This window comes from Octopus bimaculoides, chromosome 3 (genome assembly GCF_001194135.2).
Source record: "Octopus bimaculoides isolate UCB-OBI-ISO-001 chromosome 3, ASM119413v2, whole genome shotgun sequence".
NCBI lineage: Eukaryota > Metazoa > Mollusca > Cephalopoda > Octopoda > Octopodidae > Octopus > Octopus bimaculoides.
Window position 1 is genome coordinate 8,709,170 of NC_068983.1, and position 7,178 is coordinate 8,716,347.

Consider the following 7,178-nt stretch of genomic DNA (forward strand, 5'->3'; position numbering starts at 1 on the left):
ATGTGGGTTTATGCTGAACACCTGTTGTCCGGCGAAGGAAGAGTACAGCTGTCGACTGAGTCAATTATAAAAATTGACCCAACGGGAGTTTTAACAAACGAAGGTAAGAATTGTTTTCTCACGGTTGCAGCAATAGCGAAAGAGGTAGTATGGAAGACGAGGATAAAAGGAATTAAGACAGGCAACTTTATCTCTGGCCACAATTTACGTTCATTTTTTACTTTTCATTTGAAAAGGTAAGTGTGGCTGGAGAGGAGATGTTTGCCGGAGTGTACGTTCCAAAAGAGATGGAAGCATGTTGCACGAGTGCTGTGCGTGCATGGAACCGTGTGAATAGTCAGAAAAAAAAAAGGTGCCAGCAATAGATCGGGGCTTGTGGGGTCGGAGCGTTGCCTGATCATCGCTTCATTTGTGTTGTCTAACGTACTGTTAATATCATTCGATTTTTTTATATTTTATAAAATTTTTAAAGTCATATTTATGCAAACCATTCACATTTCTGATCCCAATCAGTTGTTTTGTACCATTTTATGTTTGGCCCCCTGTGGGGAATAAAGAAATTGGTATTTCGTCTACCGTTACGTTGTGAGCTCAAATAACACGGAGGTCGACGTTGCCTTTCAACCTTTCGGGTTCGATAAATTAAGTACCAGTTGATTACGTCAATAAATTAAGTACTGTCGATGTAATCTTCTATCCCCCTCCTCCAAATTTCAGGCCTTGTGCCTATAGTAGAAAGGATTACTTTAAAATCTGCCACGATAGGCTTTCCCTTTCACACTTTTGGAGTCGATAAAATAAGCATCACTTGAGCTCTGGTGTCGATGTAGTTGCCTTTCCACCTCCTCCGAAATTACTAGCCTTGTACTAAAGCTTGAAAGCATTATTGTTAATGAAAGGCAGTGAATAGAATCGTTAGCGTCTCTGACAAACTGCCTTCCAGTATTTTGCATCGTAAGTTCAAATTTGTCCGAGGTCGATTTTGCCTTTTCTCCATTCGAGGTTGTGATTCTAAGTAGTCCTTTGGGCACGGGAGCCGACATAGTCGACTTGACTCTACCCACATAATTGCTGGTTTCGAACTAAAATTAGAAATAATTATTTTATGTGAAATTTTCGTATTTATAAAGTTTGCGAAATAACTTAAATGTATCTATTTTATTACGTTTATCAACAAAGCTTGTGCTTCAGATATCTCTAAAGACGCTACAACTAATCGTGATCAGAATTACGTCGCGTAGATTAAACTTTACCGGTTTTTCGTCAGACAGAAATATAAACATCGGAAAAGGAATTAACAATTTGAGAAGAAGATAGTTCTTATACTATCAAGATTGCTGTATAGTTTCCATGCCTGAGCATATGGTTTTCGAGATTCGCAAATCTACCAAGTCTTATAATGTTGCTGACACATAGTGGAAAAATTCGAATTTAGGAATTAGAATTTATATTAGTAGTATGGAATGCCTGTGTAACTCGCCTTCCTACTGTTTTTGTATTTCGATACTTCCTGCTGAAAAATGATATGTAAGATTTTAAAATCCTTTCAAATTTATGTAAAACGAAGTTAAAGATAGGTTCATAATAATTCTAACGAAAAATATTTTTTCACAATTTCGTTAAACTTCATACACAGTGGAGAACGATAAAACGTAATGTGACAAAATAATTTCAATCCTGTAATCTACGGTAGATCATAAAGGCAATCACAAAATATCTTAGATCTTGCAAATTAGACTTACTATTTTGGCACTGATTTCCATTGAATCGTACTTTTCTTTAACAGCTCTATATTTGGAGTTGCAGTTTTCCCCCTTTGTATTGTAACGGCCGCTGTACAACAATTTTCTCCAGCCTGCTATGTATTTTTTTTTTTAGTTTTAAACACACAGCACACACATAAGAGATATTATCTATGGACGAATACCGCAGTAAACTTGCATTTCCCAATGTACATACATTATACTTACATAATGCACTTACAAAATATTGAAAAGATTATTTTCAACTAATACTGTTTCTATTACATATAAGTTTGAAACTAATTATCTTGTATTATAGTTTTAAGTGATGTTATGATAATTACCGTTACATTGTTTTATATATTAGCGATATTTTGAAAGTTACTTTTCGGTCAACAAGAAACGCGTAAATGATTTTATACTTTATATATATGAAAATTTGTTTGACTACATTAACGCACTTGATGTATTAAAGAAATATAAAACCATACTATATACAACCGCTTGTGTATGTAAAATAAGTCATCATAAACAAGTAAATAATCTAGTTATTGGAATCAAAGAGAGACAAATTTTTACTATCTTAGATACAACATTGCTACCAATTGATCATAGTCCTACAGTGACAGGAGTTCAGCAGAGGCGAGGGCTTTAAATTAATCGTAGATATATGTTCACTAACAATCGTAGACAAGCCCGGGATAACAATCGTAGCTAGGTATTCTGTAACAACTAAAGTTAGCTGCATCACAGGAAACAAACACGCACATTTGTTAATAACGGTGGTCAGAGCTTAGGTAATAATTGTTCATGTATTTTCAGTAGCACTTATGCACCTGTGTTGTAGATCTGCCTGGTGTAACAAACGTAGATAATAAGGTATGGGTAACGAGTGAAGATTAGGATCATAAAAGTCGTAATCTGACGTTCGGTACGAGATACAGTGAAGCAAAATGTAACAATTACGTAATTAAGAATTTACCAGTTATGGAATCTGGTATTTAATATAGAAAACGCAAGAGAAAATTTTCTTAAAGAATGCTAATAGGGCATATAAAATCATTTTAATATCGCCTGTACTTGACCAGGGATCAGATTTACACAATTATATCTTAACAAATTTCAGTCTAAACCAATGGTGGTTTAATATACAGATAAACAAACTTTATACATCAATTTTGCTCATGACAGTTTTCCCTGACAAGATGTATCTCCTGTGTGTCAAGAAGATACATGACAGGAATTTGCAACGTTTAAGCTTTTCCCCAAAATATTATTGGCGTTACTCAAGAGATACATTTACTAACAAGCGAGATTTGCTAACTTGGCCGTAAGTCTATCCTGGTTCAACAAGCCTATGGTCGAAGAAAAACGTTCAGTCTTAAACGTCCTGCATTATCACGATGAACTGTATACCCTCCAGCCTTCATCAGGTGTCTTGGTCAAACTTCGAACCTGGGTTCTCATTCCTAAGGTATTTCTCGATGTTATTATTATTATTATTATTATTATTATTATTCAGGTCACTGCTTGGAATCGAATTCGGAATCTTGGTGTTAGTAGCCCGCGCTCTTAACCACTACGCCATATGCCCGTGGGCAATTATGGAATGAATTATGGATGAACTGTTTCTCTCTTATTTCTAACAAATTAAAACCCACCAACTGCCTCGCACCAAGCAAAAATTGAAACCAGGTCAGCGATACAATTCATCGGTGACAGCATACTTCTCATTTGTAGTGTTGAACACACATTTTAAGGATTTCGATTTAAATGAGGCATCACACCTACGCAGACACAAACACGCGTGCACAAACACACACACACACGCATCCACTCACACACATGTACACACACGAATTTACACACGTATATACACATACATATGTATCTATCTATGTAAATGTTTCTATGTCGACCATTAACATGTTATTTTACATAAAGTGAAAAAGTGAAACGAAATAGAGAATTCGAATATATGAACAACACACGCATAGACACATATGGCTGACGCATAATCCTTCGCATGTACACATACAATTACACATAAATTTAATGTTTGTGCATACAGGCTATTTCATAAATATGTATATGCGTGTGAATGCTTAACGCAAATATGCATATAACTAACTAGAAAATAAATACGATATCATTATGGTTTATGAATATTTTAATAAATGCATTTCCAATATTTGATATTTCTATGGATCTTCCATTAAAAATTATATCAAATATAAATTCAACTAAAACTGCTATTTTGCTCGACTGATTCCCTCGAGATATAGATCGCTGGAACTGCTATAGAGACGTGAGCTGGAATAAAGAATCATTTTAATAACGGTACAGAAAACAGTTAAATCTTACATAATGAGCAAATGCTAGCAATTAATAGGGAAATCTTAGTCTCGATGCAGAAAACAAACCAAAATAGAGTTTAATACATCGAAATTCGCTTAGAATAGAATAATTATAATTTCGTTAGTGTTTTCTTTCTTTCGTATTTTTTATTTCGCTTGAATTTCATCTCAAGTGTAAGTCCATTAAGTGGGTGGGCCTAATCGTAGGCTTAGCTCTCAGAAATGCAATGGAGGATTTTCGTTGGTGGTCTTGTAGATATTATTGTCTAAGAAATCAAATATACAGTGTTCTCACTCGCTAAAAGGACACAATTGTTCTTTTAATCCAGTGTACCGAGTCATCATATTCTAAGTTCCAGAATTTAGCGGGTTCATCATTCAGAATAACGATTTCCATAATTCATTGACTCACAGAGACAGGTCCCATCTCAAGACACCTTCAGATTGTTATTAGTTCAATCGTCTTCAACGGTAGTATATTTATTGAAAACACTGTAATTAATATCATGCGGATTAATTCTTAACAAGGTAATACTGCAGGGCGATGCATTGTCAGAAAAAGTATCAACTGAACAAAATTCATGCGATTATTTAATAACACCATTTACAGTCTAAGTTCGAATCATGTTTAGGTTCAAGTTACCTTTCATCTTTCCAAGTCGTTAAAATATATACCAGTCACGTAATTTGAAATATTATGGTCTACACCTTGCACTATAGATAACCTGTTTTGTGGAGAGTTTAGAACTCCACATGAAAACAAAATCACCGGTCAGCTTGGCCAGCTTTTCTCTTTGTGTACCATTACATTGTTGTCTATAGACCACAAGGATCGAAGTGTTAGATCTTTTTTTCTGCTTGCGTTGGAGAAATAAGATAGCAGCAAAAAAATCATTTACAGGATAATAAGCTAACCAATAACAAGTGAGCATTACTTCTTAATCTAGTGATGTGCTCGACCTATACTATTCAAGTTAGCGAAACATTGGTCAGTTTCTAAGAAAAGTTAAACATGCTTACAAAGGTGACTTTTCCTACTAGTAAAACCTAGGACAACGAGTATATTACCTCTTTAATTTGACTGTTCAACTTGCTAGCAATATCGGCAAAATCATTCTCAAACCACAAAGAAAATAAATGTACGGAAAATATAAAAACACAGGAAGGGGCATGAGTAGTATACTTTGACTATAGATATCTTGGTAAAGAATGAACTAGAGCTAAACAATAACTTAAAACTACGATCCAATGAGAGTAACTCCACGTGATCGATTTATTTGTCAGAAATAGCAGAGAAATCTCATATGACGCTCCAGCATTCTCATGAACATCTAGGGATTGTATTACATTTTTGTAGTGTCGTCTTGGTGCTAAGCTCCAATAACTACAACTTCTAGCTACATCTACAAACGAGCTTTTGTATAGCAGTGGTCATGCTTGAAATAGCAATAAGATCGTTAAATTATACTCTACCGTCTCAGAATAGAAAGAACACGATGGATAATGTCTCTGATTTGCAAAATTATAGGATCAGCAAGCATGTGCTTCCTCAGTATAAACATGGGCTAAACAATAACAAGAAAGCAACTATGACGGTATAAGTCATTGACATACAAAGAACCTCTTAGTCCACTAGAAACAGCAGCGCAGTATCTATCAAATCACACATTTCCATCTCAGAAAGTTATTTCTGGACTCTGATCGGATTGACCCAGCTGGAATGGCTTTGATAAATATACTCAGTCACAGCTGACTTTGGGTAATATAATGATAGCATTAACAACAGGCGCAATGATAGCTTATACGCATATCAATTCGATAATCGGAATTTAAGAAACGTATCGAGGGGCATCATATTATATTAGTCCGATCATATTATATTGTACGAACTACTCACTTTCGACTGATGTTACCAACATGGCTACTATTCGTAGACTAAAACTGAATGATTGGAATCGATGATTGTTTTTTTCTTTTTAAAATGCGGAGTATTTATTGGGGTTTGTTATTAAATATTGATCAGGTATGTTGGAGCATTGCAGTATGTTATTCAATATTTATAGCAAATAGCTTAGCGTTTATAACATTTATTGTATCGAAGCTAATTAAAAGAGGAGTGTAAACATAAAAGCCTTTTGAATAAATATAATAAACAGAAATTAGCTAAACTACATTACGGTTATAAATTATACTATAATTGGATTTATCATGTTGGTCCATTAGATAATATACGATTCGTTTCATCCATCATGTGATCAGTTTGAGCAGAGGCTAAGTGTAAAGTCGATTAAATCGAAGTTGTTTATATTACTATAAAGATCAGTGGTATGGGAGACACGGTAGGGAGGGGTGGAAAAAAGGACGCCTTGCAGTGCTTAATAATGAACAATTGAATTATGTGTTCGAATTCAACAGCAGTATATATTGTCAACAATTGAGAAAAAAAAAACTACTGAAGGACGGGTCATTCGGAGTTTTCTTTCCTCAGTCGAGTTCCAGATTATGTTTGTAATGTCGGCTGGTTATATTCGAGATTGCTCCAATCTGGCCAGCCCCATGGAAAAACTAAGCTAAGAGCATTAGATTCCTTTGAAGAAAGCAGCGAATGTATAAGAAAACAAGGACGGAAGAAGAACGGAGAATGTTATACAAATGTAAATAATACGACATAACAACAGGTACCTTTCAACTAAGGACGAATTAAATTAAGCTGGTGTGTGTGGAAATAAAGCCTTACGGCAGGGATATAAGATTTCACAGGCACAGGGAGCAATATAGATATGGCAAGGCCGATGGCCGAACCAAGAAAGAAAGATCAGGCTTGGCCGAACATCAGTCACGTGGGAAGAGAAGAGAGAGTGGTAGTGGCAGAGGACAGAAGAATTAAGGAAAATAATGACAGGGAAACAGTGAAGTGAAAAGAGAAGGGAAAGTGAGCAAGAAGAGTAGGCAGGGAAATGTGACAGAGAGGGAACGAAAGAACGAAGAGTGGAATGAACGAATAAGCGTGAAAGTGGTGGTAGAAAGAAACAATAGAGTCGTACAAGATTTATTTATATATATATATATATATATATAT